The sequence below is a fragment of the Poeciliopsis prolifica genome, unplaced genomic scaffold (assembly GCF_027474105.1).
Source record: "Poeciliopsis prolifica strain line A6 unplaced genomic scaffold, Auburn_PproV2 SCAFFOLD042, whole genome shotgun sequence".
Classification (NCBI taxonomy): domain Eukaryota; kingdom Metazoa; phylum Chordata; class Actinopteri; order Cyprinodontiformes; family Poeciliidae; genus Poeciliopsis; species Poeciliopsis prolifica.
In genome coordinates, this window is record NW_026562417.1 from 3491975 (window position 1) to 3509286 (window position 17312).

Sequence of the window (17312 nt, forward strand, 5' to 3'; positions counted from 1 at the left end):
CCACGAAACATCCTCAACTGAAAAACATTTTGCCCACTAGCTCTCTAAAAGAGGCTGTTGACATTGTCTGTTCCAGCATCTTGATCAGTTAAAGTGGCCTTGTCTGATTATTGACCACATTGTTCACAACGAGCAGAACCAGAACAATATTATCGGAATTCTTTTTTTTTTTTTTTTGCTCCTCTAAGTTAAAGTTTAACCTTCTTGTTGATCTTAAGTGATGTCGTCAAGTAATTCTTAAGTTGTTTTTTTTATATTTTTTTTATTAAGTAATCTTGGTTGTTTATGCATGTTCTGGTTCTGAGAAACTTTAATTTCACATTTATGAATACTAGGAAAGGTGTTTGAAAAGACATGTCTGACTTTGAAACAACAATAAAAAAATTTCACAACCACTTACCCCTGTTTCAAAGCTTAACAAAACAAATTTGAATGAAACAGAACTGGATTCGTATCTGGAATCATGAGCTTTGAAGTCATTCATCTCCATTAAGGCTGGCAAAAAGCTGAAAACAAGTGAAGTCCAAGCTTTCAGCCTTGAGGGCCAGAAATGTAAAACACATAAAACTTTTAACAAAACAAGCTAAATAAACTTCTTTCTTAAAAACAGGCATCTGTAAAAAAAAAACAGGCATCTGTAAATATTGTCAGATTAAAAACAGGAACAGTCTTTCATCTCTAGAGAAAAAACAAAAAATTCCTCACTGATTTATTTGGCCGTGGTTAAGAAATGGTTCCGCCCAGATTATTAGAGAAACATCCGCTAATAAAACAATGTAGTTATCAAAATATTAACACAATATTCTGTAATTGTAATTAGTCTGTATCATCCACCGTAAAACATTTATTCCACAAAATATACAAACGAAATTTACGCCAAACCAAATCTTTTTAATCTGTGGGAGAAAAGGGGAGAACATCGGAGCAGAAAGGCCCAGTTTAGATTTAAACACTGAATCCTCTTGCAATGAGAGAACTATTATAGTGTCACTGCGTTCACTTCAAAAACATCACAAAAAGAAAGGAAATGAATATTTTAAGTGCTCAGTATTTAGAACTTTCAGAAAGTGCAGAAACAAAGTTCACAGTTAATAGTTGGGGCTTGTAGGACACAACAGAGGAAATATTATTTTTCAAAAGGAACAATGTTTTTTTTTTTCTGTCAAGCCACTCAGGTCGTTGTGCGTCAGCTCTCATTTTGAGCAGTGATGCTTGAAAACAGTTACGTGATTTTTAACGTCTGTGCATTGTAATGTAGGTTTTCATTATTCAGTAGAGGGAATATATAACCATATTGACCATATTTGCTTTCAAAAAGCAATCAAAGTGAAACAATGTAACAAAACCCATTCACAGCTTCAAAATCATGGTAGGGAAAATATTTAAATGTCAATTTAACTTGCAAAATGTACAACTTAAAATATGAACAATACATAAATTCACTCCTGCTATCTTAATAACTACCATCTCCATGCTAACTATATTGATGCTTAATGTCCAGTAAGCAATAGATCTAATTTGTGATTAGGTGAGTTAGGAATGAGTCAATATTAAGCTTATAAATAATTAAGATCCATCCATACTGATTAAATGGTTGAGGCTGAAAACTAGTAATTCATTATGATATAAAACATAATCTATAAATCCAGCATAATTGATAAGAATGATTAACAGAAACCCAAAACAGCATCAGTTGTGCAACAAAAGTAATTTCATAGAATATCTTCTCCTGCTCATCAATCACTACATTTAGACTTTCAATAAATGACTTTAAACCAAATTTGGATTTTAAATAACTGGCAATTGCATCAAAATAGATGCCAGATGGTTGAAATGAATTTTGAGCCATTAATTGCTTAGTACGACATTACAGACACCCAAAGCTTTTAATTTTCATTGAGCATTATAAAATTGTGTTTTTTCTTGTTTGAGTCCAGTGGCTGCAAATGGAAATGATTCACTTGAAATTTGCAACCGTCTGGCAATATTTGATCAAAGTCTGATGAGAACAAAAACAAGTTAAGAATTAATACTTTTAAAATGATCCTTTTCAATATATAGTCCTGATCTGAAGATAAAACCGAAGTGGCCTTTGACTTGACAGAGCTCCACCGAAAACGCTGAACATTTGTGGAGCTGAAAATATGTTTAGACTTCTGCTGTCCACTTCTAGACCTCAAACGCTGATGTTCCTCAGGACTAAAACATAAATATTCACTTGTTTTAGATGTGTCCCATAAACACAGCTTATGTATTGACTAAATTAATTCTTTAATATTGAACCATTCATTTGATTTAGGTGTGCTGGAAAGACTTAACGCCTGTGGCACATGAACCCTGGCTTCCCAAACGGTCAACAGACATCTACCATGAAATTTGAACATTTCTCAATCTAAGTTTGGTCTGAAGCTCTTAATGTGGCATTGTAGCAAAACATTGGAACATTGGACAGTTTTGTGCTTCTACCTCTTTGGGTACAGAATTAGGGGAAGGCTCCTTCCTGTTCCAACGTGACTCTGCGCCGAAGCACAAAGCATGACCCCTGAAGACACAGATGAGCATGTATGCTGTTGAAGAACCGACTGAATTGTGACGTCAAACCAACAAAGCATGTTTGGAATGGATTAGAAAGGACACTGCAGGCCAGTCCTGCTTGTCAAACATCAGTCTTTCCCTCAGAAACTGTTCCCGGAAGAGCTGAAGCTTCTATAGCCACAAATGGGATGTCACGCAACAATTTCAATGTCTAATTTACAACCTCCTTATAAATGTATGTCTACATCAAGGCTGCACATCGACTTAACTGGTCTAACAGCATTGAAATCAAATTTGGTCAATGGGTTGTAATAGAAAAGGGGAAGGTAATTGCAGAGGTAGCCAAAATTTCGTTTGTTACTTTAATGAGGGAATGTGGCAAAGACATAATTTATATAATCATAAGAAGCAAGCAGGAACAAGACGAATCACTAAAAGGCCCGGTTAACTGTCAGGAGGTTCCTCACATTTCACCGTCAAGTGATTTCAGAAAGCCTTGTTTACAAGATAATAGCCATGTACGCCACACTTAACTGGATAATTGTTCTGGGGAAAATGCATTTTTCATGTGATATTCAGATGGTACGGAGACCTGAAAATAGTCCCAGAACTGGGTGAAACCGGAAAACAGGCCTTTGAAATCCCATCAACCAGCCTAACTACAGATGACTTGGATTAATTTACTGTGAACCGTGATGCTAATTTAATTTGTAAGGAAGCACAGACCTTATTGAAGATTATTTTATGGCGGCTCTCCAGCTAAAGCGCTGCCTTGATGAAAACTAAATAGAGCAAAAGCTATATCCTGAGTTCAATGTGCCACAGCTGAAAAAGAGACATTTTTACCTGACTTCTCTTTCTAGTCGAGCCTTAAAACGTCTCAAAAAAGGTCAGGAGTTTGTCACTGAAAAATGGCATACTTTCTTTCCCTAATCAATACTTTTCCAGTTTGACAGCTTAGCCTGCCTGAATTACGGCTCTCTGAAGCGCCATCAGAATTACCAAATCACAGGTGGACTCTTCAGTTGACTCTTGGCAAAGGGCAATGAGACATTACGGTTGTCCAGAAAGGTCAGCAAAATGCACAAGCCGCAACACCACAGTAAAAAGCCACAATGAAGTTATGCTAAAATTAAGACAGATTTCTGGCCAAATTAGAATTTATACAAAAACTAAAGTTAGGCCAAAGGGGAGGCTGTTCTAAAATGAAAGCTATGCTAAAACAGAAGGTGTGCTGCTAATACGGATTTCAGGTTATGCTAAAAACAAATTTTAGGCAAAAATGGATTCCAAGTTAAAGCGGAAGGTTTGATAAAAAGACATTCATGCAAAAATGAAATGTATGCGTTTGATTTATTTTTTAGTCATACTAAATAGAATTTAAAATGGATGAGATCCAATAAAACTGATAAAATATCAATTCCGTTTCAGCATTGCCTTTGTGGCTATAGTTGTTGCGCTGAGGCTCTATGGTGACCTTCCTAGGCCACCGTAGAGGTCAAACCCACATCACACCTTTCATTAGTAAAGACGATTCGAAAACAAATATATATCCAAGATGAGATAAGAAGCAACTTTATGAATCCCCCTTTGGCGAGAAATAACAAAATACAACTAAATAGAACTGAATGTTTTCCTATTGCATCAAAATCCCTATGAAATATATTTAATCTTGGTAAATCATTTCATAGTGTGGCGAGGCTGAATGCTGGATCTCTCTCTCTCTCTCTCTCTATATATATATAGAATGCAACTGGAATAAATCACCAGTGCCGCTATCTTGATCCACAAGGAAGGAGCACATTGAGCAACCACAAGCATCCAGCCATCTGCTTAACAACCTGTTTAAACACCATTTGTCTTCTGACAGAAGCAGCTTAGAAAGGTCCTGGCAGCAGAGACAAAGCAGAAAGAACCCGGGTTGTTCACGACAACGAGAGGCACGGGACCAGCTGCTCAGGTGGAAACGACTCAAAAACGCTTTTCTACATAATATTGTCAGAGTAGGACTTTTGAACTTTGCCCCTTTTTTTTTTAAAAAGTAGTCGATAAAGGAGTCTAACAATAAAACAAGGAGAGACGAAACAACTTGTCTGACGTCAGCTCTCTGAAAACTACATTTAAAACTTGGTATTTACAGCTTTTATTTTATGTGAGATTCTCACAAAGCAGCACATAACAGAAAAATGGTACTCCCCTTAGTCTTAGTCTGAGACCCCTAAATACAATTCAGGTGCATTGACAGACCAGGAAAAGAACATTGACAGAAACAACAAAGAGGCTGAAAAAATACAGGGAAAAACCTGGAAGGATTTAGATTGACGTCAACATGTCAAAATCTTTGAATGCATTTTTCTCTTCACACCTCAAAATGAAGCGCCGCCTAGTGTCAGTCAGTCATAAACGTCCCATGAACCATCATAACGTCTGTAGTTACATAGTGATGAAGTACGGAAAGATTCAAGCGATGTGACTGCATCTGCAAAGAACTTTAATTTTAATCATGACTGAAACTTTTCATTTATTTACTTGACTTTACGCTGCATTCAGGTCAATGGCTGGATGTTCTAAAAGAAATGTGAAAAATTCACGTTAGAAAATTCAAGCACTGGATTTTTATTACAAATTTTTCTGCTAAAAGCAACATGCAGAGTGGGAACAACGTGTAGGACAAATGCAATAAGTATGGAAACTTAACTGAAATTCCCCTTTGAATTTGGCATTCTGACGTAAGAAGTTAGAGGTTTATAATCAACTCCAATATCAATATCCAATATGGCGACTGCTCATATAAAAGATAATGGAAGTTACATTAATAAAGTACTTAGTTGCTCTTCAGGTTCTGGTCTGAGTGCCAACAGACTGACTTTTACAGCTGCAGTGTTACAGCGTTTATTCACTTGACATATTTAAATGCATGTATATAGAAATATAGAAGAAACTAAAAACTAGAAATTGATTTAGGTATATTTCCAATAGTCAACATGGAGACAGAGCGGAATAGGGCGGGAAACGTAGAAAGTGAGAGAAGAATCCTGTCTTTCTGCTTCTACACCTGCAGAAAGAGATAAAAAACCAGAGACAAACAACATATCAGTTACAACAGCAACATCGCTGAAACTCATTCTACCAGTTGTTCAGCGGCGACCGCAGACCAACACAGTGTGTATCTGAAAAACACGCCTGTGTTTTTTGACCGTGTTGTTAATTTTGTAATCGCATGCAAACCACATCATTACTGGCTTGTTTTGGTAATAACAGTTCGCCTCGTCACGGAGCACGACAGTCGGACTCGCCAACTCTTACTGTCAGCGTGTTTTAGACGAGAAACCTTCTTTTGCAATAGAAGTTCTCCAACTTTGCTAATATATCGTAGCATATCCGGTGCATGTGCAGCACACATGCTAGATTTAAAGAGAAGGATCCAACTCCAGATTGGCATTCTGGGATGTGCTGAACTCCAAGCTAATCGTACAATGTTATCCGACTTACAGGAAGATATGTGAAAATGGGCAGGTAAGGACAGTTCACCTACACATCTTAAAACAAAATGAGTAATAACTAAAACAAGCTTTCTTTGGTTCTGCAAAGTGCTTCAGTATGTTTCTCCAATTCCCATCCACTCTTCACAAAAGGGACTTTTCCTAACCACGAACACATGCACCCAATACAACTCAAAGAGCTCGATTGCCATTTTTCAATTTTCAACGATTTTTGTAGCTTGAAAAAAAAATCGAGCCACAAATTGTGCAGCAACAACTAGACTTTAGAAAAACCACTGAGAAAATTCAGATCAAGACGAGCAAAACTGGAATGAGAAAATACCAAACAGTTGACCGCATGGAAGTACCTACCACAGAAAACGCATCAATTTATTCACTGGAAAATTTTGTTTGATTGATACACATGTTGGTGTATCTGTATGTACAGAGATTTAAAGAAGAAGAAGAAGAATACTCAACCTCTCCAGGAATCAGCTAGCCGTTAAGTCTAATATTCTGTCATGATATTAGACAGTCATGATTTTTTCTTTTCTATTCTGGGGATAAAGTTCAGATTTCTTAAAAATGTACATAACTGTTCAGAGAGCTGACAGCTGAACCAAGAAGAAAATAGTTCCTTGTGTAGAATAAAAATGCTGAGGCGAGTTAATCAGCTTCGGTAACATGAGTTGAAGTAAAGCTGCACTAAAATGACAAAGAACTGATTTATGTGCGCATTTGATGATTGATTTATTTTCTCTAATCTCATTTTGGTGACAAAAATAACATAATGAATTAGTAAATGAAAATGATATATTATTGGATAACTTCAAACTTCTTTTTAAAAATAAAAGAAAATTCCCTATGGGAAAAAAAATGAAATGATACTATATTTGGGATTTCAAAAACACCGTCTGTAGTTTCCAAACATGAGAAATGGTTGTTTTTGTTGTTGTTTTCTCTTGACAGCTTGATTGAAATGTTCTAAATGTCACTCAGGGCTGATACTGCAATTGGTCATTATTTGATTTGCGTAATCATGTCAGCAGGTAGAGGAATTGCCAATGACCCTGAAAGACAACGCAGAAAACACACCCAACCCTCCATCACAAGACCCACAACAAAACACACATCTGAGGACAGCACTGAACCGTTTCAGATCGGGACATCTGTTAGAGGTTGTGCCCTCTAAGAGCTGGTATTAATGCTCATAAAGTGGTAAGATGTTAATCAGGGCTTTAATAGTTTGGGGGTTTTCATTATAGTGACTTTTTGTCAGTTAGTTTTAATTAGTTTGTAGCACGTGTTTGCTGGTTTTCATAAGACATTATTAGCGTGCTGCTGATGTTCACACGGACAGATCATAAAAGTGGCGTGGAGCTATTTCAGCTTTCGTTTCATAGTAGCTCTTAATGTTAAAACAAGAATTTATATAGTTGAGTTATTATTTACTGTCCTTTTTTTTGTATTTGCAACACCATTTTCACATATTTTGTATGTTTTTTTCTTCTGAATTAAAGTAGTCCAGCTATAAACGAAGACTGATGTCTCAAAGTACTTCTGAGTTTAAAGTGAATACATTTGAGTACTTTATGTTCTTTTTATAAAGCCAGGCTATGGAGTACATTTTATTTTAGATATAACAAATTAAGTTTATTTGCACAGCTTAAATTTTACACAGTATTGGATCGGACAGAAAATCTATTGTATCGAACGTCGCTGACATTTTTGGCGCTTTCCCGTTTGGGTTTTATGGCGTAATAAAAGGCGTGACAAACATGGTAAACAAAATATTGTTCAAACTATTAGTAACTTACAGAGTATTTGAAATATAAACCAAAACTTCAAATACTAACCCACACTGAGCTAGTTATTGTAGCTGATTCTAACCTCATTGTGTGAGATACCAGCCATTTCAAGTCATACAACCCAATATCTTGCATCTTTTGATTTATCCATCTGTACAATGAAAGATCAAATTAAGGAAGTTCCAAAGCAGATGAAAGATGAAAGGTTCCTCCCAACTAATTACAGTTTATTAATGAAGATTTCAGTTTTCATTAGTTTTAGTTAACTATAATAACTTTGACTGTCAACTTTGCGGCACTCACAGGACGTAAAACTCAAATTTAAAGCAGAAGGCCATTGATTAGCAGAACTTTAGTCTTTAATCTGAACAAATTAGATTTTCCTCCCCTCACACCTCCAACACGCCTCAGCCGTTTCTCGTAGCAACTCTCGGTACTGTTCCACCTGTAGTTAGTTCTCTAAATAGAGGCGAGACTTAATGCTGACGCCAGGATTTCTAACTGCATTCAAAGCTTTGCTATGGTTGTTTAATGGTAAGGCCTCAACTAACCCCTAAGAGAGAGGAACATGTGGTGCTGTAGCAACATTGTCTCAGGCATGTAATAGGTCAGAGGCTAATGTTGTAGCTTCACACCATGTGAGCTTTTAACACCTAATTGATAGGATTGATGCAGATAATCACCCTTAAGGTGGCAACGTGTTAGCAGGAACACTAACAGAACCGCACCGGCCTCGTCACCACAATGCCTTGGCTAACGAGAGGTGACATAACTCGGGTTCCTGAGGTTTATGTAACTCAAACATTGATATGGGGAGGCGTTTAGCATTTGCCGACACGTTCTGCAGATAACGACACCAGTGGAACGTTCTGTAGAGAACGCCAGTGGAACGTTCTGTAGAGAACGACACCAGTGGAACGTTCTGTAGAGAACGCCAGTGGAACGTTCTGCAGAGAACGACACCAGTGGAACGTTCTGTAGAGAACGCCAGTGGAACGTTCTGTAGAGAACGCCAGTGGAACGTTCTGCAGAGAACGACACCAGTGGAACGTTCTGTAGAGAACGCCAGTGGAACGTTCTGTAGAGAACGCCAGTGGAACGTTCTGTAGAGAACGCCAGTGGAACGTTCTGCAGAGAACGACGACGCCAGTGGAACGTGCCATAAAATAAACACACAATTACTTCGAAGCATTGTTGGACAATGTGGATCACAGGTTAACGGCTCTTTCCCAGCTAGCGGTGTGTTTTGTGTGCAACGCATCATGAGAGTGACGTTATTTTACGCTTGAGCTGTTTTCAGCGTTTCAGTTCAATCATAAAATAGTGCAGATTAAATTTACACTACTGGTTGAAATCTCTTCTGTATCTTGTAAGCATGCTGGTCACACGTATTCACTGTCCAGTTGGATCTTAAAGGAGCAGCACAAAGTGTTTTTCAGGCACATTCTGCCATTTCATGGAAACTCTGGAGGAGCTGCAGAGACTAACAACTCAGGTGGAAGAATCCACCAACCGAGCGACTTGAAGCAGGTCACACATCTTTTACTTCTGCAGCCAGTTCGCTTACACCAGCTGAACTCTAAATGTCCAGTCTTGTGGTTTCATTCAGCAATTTTTTTTTCTTTCCAAGTAAACTGTTAACACACTGAGAAATATTTAGCAAATTCCTGCAGTTGCTGCTGCAGATACAAAATTTGGAACGACGCGCAGCTTTTTCTGAACTGTGTGATGCTGTGAGAGCTCTGGTGATGTTCCTGCCAGCAGTGACATCCGCCTGTTGATCACGTGACTCTGGTGCGAATAAAGGGTTTCCACCACACTTTTACCATCTTTTTTCAATGTAATTTTTTTTCCCAAAAAACTGCTGTTTCCATGAAGCAAATTTATTTTTAGAATTTCAGTCTGGACATTTCTATATTTAATGGAAACACAGCTGGTCTCTGTATGTTCCAATTGATACTGTCCAATTAGCAAATCAGCTTAGTACAAGGTTATAACCGCAGGAATCTGACCAAGTATGTTCCATTTTGACACAGTTAAAAAATCTCCACCTAGTGCAACACCTTTTTATCGGAAAACGTGAGGGTTTTTTTCTTCTTTTTTTGAAGTCGCCGTGTTTTTATTACGCAAATTTAATTTCGTAATTTCTATATGTGGAATTTTAGCGTTAATGCAAACAGGGCTGTGATCTATGGAGTATCAGCTGCAAAGCAAGAACTGAGCACGCAAAGGCCTGTGATGCATGCAGGTTCTACAAGAGAGCCAATGTGCTGCTCTGCGTTTGTTACAAAAAAACATCAAGTCAAAGCCAGATCAGAACACTGACCTCCTGACTGGAGGAAATAAAAAGCGAAACCTCCCCTGGTTACTTCACCATTTCCCCAAACAGGTGTTCCCTGTTTTTACTGATTCTCCCAGGAGATCCATGGCAGACGGTTATCAACCCTGTGAGTCTGACATGACAAACACCGATGACAATGTCCAAACTGACCGAACAAAATGACATCTCAACATAATATGCATAATGGTTCACCGAAATTGACCCCATCATTATAACATTTCCTTTTTGGAAAAGTTGAAGCTTATTGTGACTGTTAATTAGGTGTTTCTTTTTTTTTCTTCAAAATGTATGTTTGTGCTACAATTTAGGTAAAGTCGAACGTCCTTTCAAAGTTGGAACGCGTCTGAACGTGCCAACTTTCTGCAGCTGCTGCCTTTAATCAGACGAAGCCCAACCCGACGCTTCAGATGTTCCTGGTTAAAGATGGATGACTTCTGTTCACTTCTACTGATTTATGTTGGATTTGGAATGAAGCGAAATGCAGATTGAAGCATGTAAAAGTGAAGCAACCACTCAGAGCCCAGAAGGTGTGATCCGCTAAAGCTCTGGGAGGATGGAAAACCTTGACCCATACCGTGGACCGGGACTGACCAGAAGAATCATCTGGTTCTGAGAAACAGGTTTCGCAGTTGGACTCGCTGACAAACCAGATAAATAAACACAGTAAATGCAATCAGGAACTTCTATCAGATCATCTGCCCAATTATAAAGAGTTGAAGGAAGTGGTATGAATTTAACCTGTTAAAGATGCAAAAGTTGATATCTTCAAATGTGTGTGTAATATGGACCTGCTCTGCAAAACGTATCACGTTACTAAGAATAAGTTCTTCTGATGCCATGATGATGATGGTGGTGGATCAAAAAGATTGACCACTAATCTAAAATCTGGTTGAAAGCAATTGGAAGAACTTTTCTTTGAATTTTGAACAACTTTATGTAGAATCTATTTCAGTTCTGTAAAGGCAAAGTGGAAACAGTCAGAGATGAACAAGATGGAACCCTGACTGGCTAACCGTTAGCTACTAAACATGCTAATTCCTTCAAGTAGAAGTAGCTCATTCTTGTTTAAGAATACTAAGTCTTAGCATTCTCAGCTTAGAATTAGCTAAGCATCAGCTAAAAATGCTAATTCTTGGCTAATAGGAATGAACTAAGAATTTGCATTGTCAGAAGCTAACAGCTTGCTTCTAAGAAAACAGAAGAGCTTTTTTTGTTTTCTCTGGTTCTAGATGTAAAATATTTACTGTGACAAATTAATGTTTATCATCTTAGCTAGAGTTAGAGATTTATAAAGCTTCACATTTAGCTTTTGGAAGCAGCGCCAAGTTCTTTACATGAATTTCATATGAAATATGCGTAACGACCTCAATCTCTGGGTGAATCAAACCTGAAACACTCATAATGCCTTTCCTGCAGTTTGTTTTAAAAACCTAAAATCGTTCCTCAGTCTCTTAAACCCAATAAAACATGCGTCGTCTCGTCCTGCGAAGATGTCATTACCAAATGGAGCATGACCGTTATCCCTGACAACCGTCTGTCAAGAACACCATGTTAGAACAGCTACTGTGGAAACATAACTAAACGCTCGTAAAAATACCGGATTTTCTAACATTCAAATAAAGTCGCGAGCCATACCTGATTCAAAACAAAAAAAAAATCCTACTTACTTCTGACTGCCCCGGTGAAATGTGGATATTATCATGAAAGAAGTCAGTTTATTGGCAGCAACAGGAACGAGTTGGCACACATCGGTCTAGTTAACATGGTGGATCACAGCAGACTGGCATAAATCTGTCAAAGAGGCAACATCATCAGTGCCAATAGGAGTAGTTACTTCACCACAGGCTGTCTACTGGAGGAATATTCCAGCAATCCTCAACTCCTACTTTTTTCCTTTTTTTTTTGTCAAAGACAACAATCAGGCCAAGTGTGTTTCAGTGTTTTCCCAGGTTGCATATTTGAAACTCAAAGATTAGTTTCTGGTTCCTTTGATTACACCTGATATAGATGCTCTTACTGCAATAAAACGAGTTTTAACGTAAGATAAAGAGATGAGTAATTGGTAATCTCCTCATAATGGCGATAAAGAATGATTTGAATGTTTCCGGAAGGAAGCGTGGAAGAGGATTACAAGATTTTGAGATGTTGGGATTGAACGGATTGTGACCAACACATCACTGTTTGACCTCTGACCTAAAGGTGGCCAGCTTGGTTAGCTTCTCCAGATCCAGCTTTAAATTAAGAACCAGCTGTTCATTAAACTCAGTAAAAAGAGAGAGTATGACAGAGGTGAATATTAAGACAAAACTTTACCTTTCCCTCTGGTCATAGACTGATCGACTTGCTGTTTTGTTTTGTTTTTTTCAGAACAAATCTGTTTCCATTGGATTTATCATGCATTATTTGACACATTTTTGTCATGTTCAAGCTTGACTTAACTATGAATCTTAGCTTTTGGTGGTTCATCCAAAACATGTGAAGGCAGTCGCCCCAAACAAATTAGCGATGGATGACTGGGTTCAGAGCAGAAGCAAGTCTAAACCAACGATCCTTACCAAGGAACTACATTTTATCAAAATTGATCCATTGCCACTCAAAAAAAAAAAAAAGGCAAATCATAGGAATTTAAATTCAAAATGTTACACCTGCATGTCACTTCTTCCAGGGAACGTGGTCGCCACATTTCCAAATGTTACTGAAGTTACAAGTTTACTCTTGATGCTTATGGAGTCTATATTTAATGTCAACCTTTTATTTATAAACCCCAAAATGCTCTTAAATTCATGGTGTCAGCAGATTTGAGACTTTCAGTACTGATCTGAAAGTCTGGGTCCTCACCACCATTAAGATGAAGCAGATCAACTTTTGGAAGAAGTCTTGTTTGAAAATAATAGAAATAAGTTACGTTCTGAATGATCAACAATTCCTATCAAAATCAGAATGTGAACATGCTAATGCTAGTCTTCAGCTTCGGGAATCTACTGTGAAACATCATTGTAAGTAAGGACAAGTTGAATCTACTAAGAATTCTAGCTGTATAGGGAGGATAAAGCTATAGACAACAAAACCAAAACAGCAACCTAAACAGATTTCAGAAACATCTTAACTGTTGCGAGAACACAGACCTTCAGAGTCATCAAGGAGTTCTATCAAAACAGAGGCTTGACATCCTAACAACAGCCAACAAAATTACCAGGAGTGAGATGTTTATTTGAAGAATCCTGTAACATGTACGAGTCAAGGCTGATGTACCTTTGAGGACAAACGTTACAGCTGTGCATGTTTTCAGTGAAGTGTTAGAACATCTAAGGTAGGTAAGTTAAGATAACACAATGTTTAGCTTTCTTAAGCTTAAGTTTAGCTTAACTTCCTTAGCTAAGCTTTATATATAGTACTAAACTCACGAGAGTATTAAGTGATTTAGATCAGTATTAAGAACAAAAAACTAATTATCGTGACATTCCTAGTCTGAAGCTGTTGGAAATCTTTCTGTATTACAACGGATTAGATTTATGTAAGACTGAGCAAACCTGAACTGAGTCTGGCTGTACTGAACCGAAACAAATGTTACTAAAGTAAATTGGACCGAACTTCAAAATGTGACTTGAATTATTGACATGAGTAATTCAGTAAAATATTTTGAATCTACCAATCTGCAGACTCTAGGTCCAGCAGTAACTCAAATCTGTTTCATCTTTACTTACGCATTTCTAAATCCTAAATATAGCTGATCTGTGACTTCAATAGAAACGACAGACTCATAAACTTAAAAATAAATAGGTGAATGACTGATAGCAACTCTTATAGACAAGTTTGGCTGCCTGGTAGGAAGCTGAAGGTTTATCCACCAGAATCCCTACGGTTACTTCTGTTGGGGATAAATCTCTCTTGATGAGGCTGGATTGGTGGTCAAAGTCACAAACGCTTTGATTTTTAGTCAATTACGCGTTACAAAGTATTGCTGACGAAAACTAAGTCACAGCACAATGATAAAAATGGCTGCTCTTATCCAACTGAGGCAATATTGTAAAAGTGTCACATTTCAAACTTTTGAACCCAAAATAGATATCGGACCAGTAATGAAGCCCATGTGTGTTCTGTACAGCCCTAGTCAATATTAATTATCATCAAACAATAACATAATACAGACACACAGCTTCGACCCTCTCGGGGGGTCTCCACTGTTGCATCAGGAAAACCACAGCTGTACCACTCCGAGGCCGTGAGAGAGATGATGGCGTTGCCCCGGAGAACCCGGTTGCAACCCCCACCTGCCCGTCCACCCGCCCAGCCCCAGTCGGGGTCGTTTGGTGACAGGCTTAGCCCTGTGGAGCAGCGTGCCAAAACCCGGCAAATCCTCCCGAGGGATTTTCACCCTGCAATGTCTGAGTCCGATCCCTGCCGTCCGATTGACTCCAGATGTTTCTGCACATGTAAGCCACATCCAGGTCAGCCTGCAGCTGAAGGATCAATTCATGTAGCATGTTTTAGCACAAAGCCAGTTAATTTTGCTTTACTTAACAAAAGAAACAGCATACAGTCAACATTTGAACAAACATATATTGATGAGAGCCATCACCACAATCTCCCTCTCCCTTTTTTTACTAATACTTTTTACTGACCTCTGGAATGTGACACCTTTGAGCCTTGTTATGTGATTATAGTGTTAACTGTAGCAAAACATTGCCTTCCTTTTTCATATCACACGCATTTTAAATTTAGTTTTTTTTTTAGGCTGACAACTTCACAGCTAAAACCATCGATGGCCACTGGTGGAATGATGTGTGTGTGATGTCACATTGGAACGCGCCTAAAACAGAAACTGAATCTGAATGGACACCGTATAACATATTACATAACTATAATTTTTTTTATACTAGACTTTAGCAAAAATATAGCTGGAAGACCAACATAATTTACCACTTTTTAAATAAATATACCAGTTACACAGAAAATGATCTTTTTCTCAGCAGTTCGGAAGAGTAGAGCTGGGAGTCTAACAGGCTGATTTCTTAATCAGTTGGTATATTTGTTTTGGTAGCATCAACCACTTAACACACACACACACACACACACACACACACACACGCACACGCACACGCACACACACACACACACGCACACACACACACTCTTCCCTATAGCTTGCCAAATGTAATGTATGTGACACTGTTGATGTTTTAGTGATATGAAATGTGCACAAACAGGCCTTTACCTGGCCCATTTGAAAGCCAGGAAAAGGCCTTCTTTTACTTTTACATGGTTGCCAACATGTGGGGGAGGGGAAGCATAGCTCTCCACTGTGCTACATAGAGCTAAAAGAAAACCCCAGAAACTCTGTTACATTCTCCAGTATGTCTTTAAAATGAGACTGAAATGCATTTTTGAAATGTCAACTTTTTAAAACGTTGACGTGTCTTCATACCCGTACCTGTAGCTTCTTTTGTCCATCTGGTCGGCGTAGTTCGGCGTATACGTCTATGTATAAAAGACCCACACAGGGTCTACCAGTAAAGACATTAATTTTGCCCTATGCTGTATAAAGTCTATTGCTATCTACTTTTATTATTTTATTTTATTTTTTTACTTTTTTAAGAATCTGAATGTTTCCATAAATCTGTCAGGGCACAGTTAACTAAAATGCTAGTTGCGTTAATAACCCTAAAACACCAATCATAAACAATGACTCTGCGAGCGCTAAAGCGCTACACCATCACAGTGTGAAGCGGAAGCTAATGCTAAACGGCTAACTTGAACAAAAGTTATATTTGCCCTTGAAAAACTACAACTTTCAAGTAAAAATGAATTTTGAGATAATGTACATGTTCCATCAGGCCCCTAAATATCGTATTCATATTATTAAATATTTAATGTTATTTCTTCAGTTTGGAAATATAAATATATAAACACTGCCAGAGTTGCTGATCTTGCTTAGAATATTAGAAATTCATTCAATGGATTTATTTTACTATTCACATCCCACTCAACTAAAGGTAAGTGGGTATTTTTGTTTCAGATGAGAGACATTATTTCACAGGGTGTCCAACACATCAGCCATCTGCATGAATCGATTTTTCATACACATAATGATTCTCATTCTGATTTGAAATGTAAGTTTTCCCATCAAAGCCTCAACAAAAACGGCAGCATCTCATTGGCAAAATTTGATCTGTAATTGATAATGCGTTTCACCCAAGCGAATACGACACCCTGAAGAGTCCGTGGACGAGCCTTGCGAAGGCGCGTAGCTCACCCTGCCACCTCCACCACTCATCACCCCGTCTTTGAACCCCACAGGGTGTCAGTGCAGGGAAGGGCAGAATTCCAGTCATAACACTGAATGTTTCGCAGCCCTGAGCCAGGTGACTCATCGGCATTCACGGCTGATTATCTCCTCAGAAGAAGAAGAGAGAAAAAAAAAAACGGGTTTGTGTCCTTGCATGTGTCAACGCAGAAAGAAAGTGGCTTTGTTGCGGTGAACGTTGCTGTGCGCCTCAGACGGAGGAGAGAAAGTGAATCTTATGCAAAGGAACGTTTCTGAGATGGTTTAGCTCTTAACGCTTGAGGACGGAATGTTTGCCGGTCCTCACACACCTGCAGGTATATCTCCTTCACGTATGTCACAGTCACAACTTTGAGTGCAAGCGAGAGTGGTCGGACTTTAAAAAGGCGCCAGAAGACGGATTTCCTGTTGACTCTAAACGCTGCAAACTAATGAGACTCATACTGATTCAGTTACAGCGTCATTTTTAACCAGAGACGATGACAAACACGGCACCGAAGTTACAGAAGTGGACAATTTAATGGAGAATTGCATCAACTCATATGCCGCTGCTTTCAAACATTAGGTTGCGTAACAGTGAATTTATGGGAACGTCTGTGTCTTGGCCAGAGTTTGGACTTTATAGCTGCTTTCTGTCCATCAGCAGGTTCACCCATTAGCAGAAACCAATGCTAAGTTAGAATAAATGAGCACAAATTCATACTGTAAATGTTTCAGACAAGACTGATGGGCATCAGACTGATTTCTTCTCTCCTTTGTGATTTATAATGTGACCTTATAAATCACATTTTCACTTTGGAAAAGTCTGAAACTGCCAGCGGAGTTCACCGATTTCACCTTTCAGGATGAAAAGAAAAGCCGAG

General features: G+C 38.3%; 1 protein-coding gene across 1 annotated transcript in view; it reads right to left on the reverse strand.

Moving 5' to 3' along the window:
• ntf3 (neurotrophin 3) overlaps nt 1-17312 on the reverse strand; it is a 32287-nt gene that overhangs the window by 2525 nt on the left and 12450 nt on the right. The gene's annotated exons all lie outside the window — the stretch shown is intronic.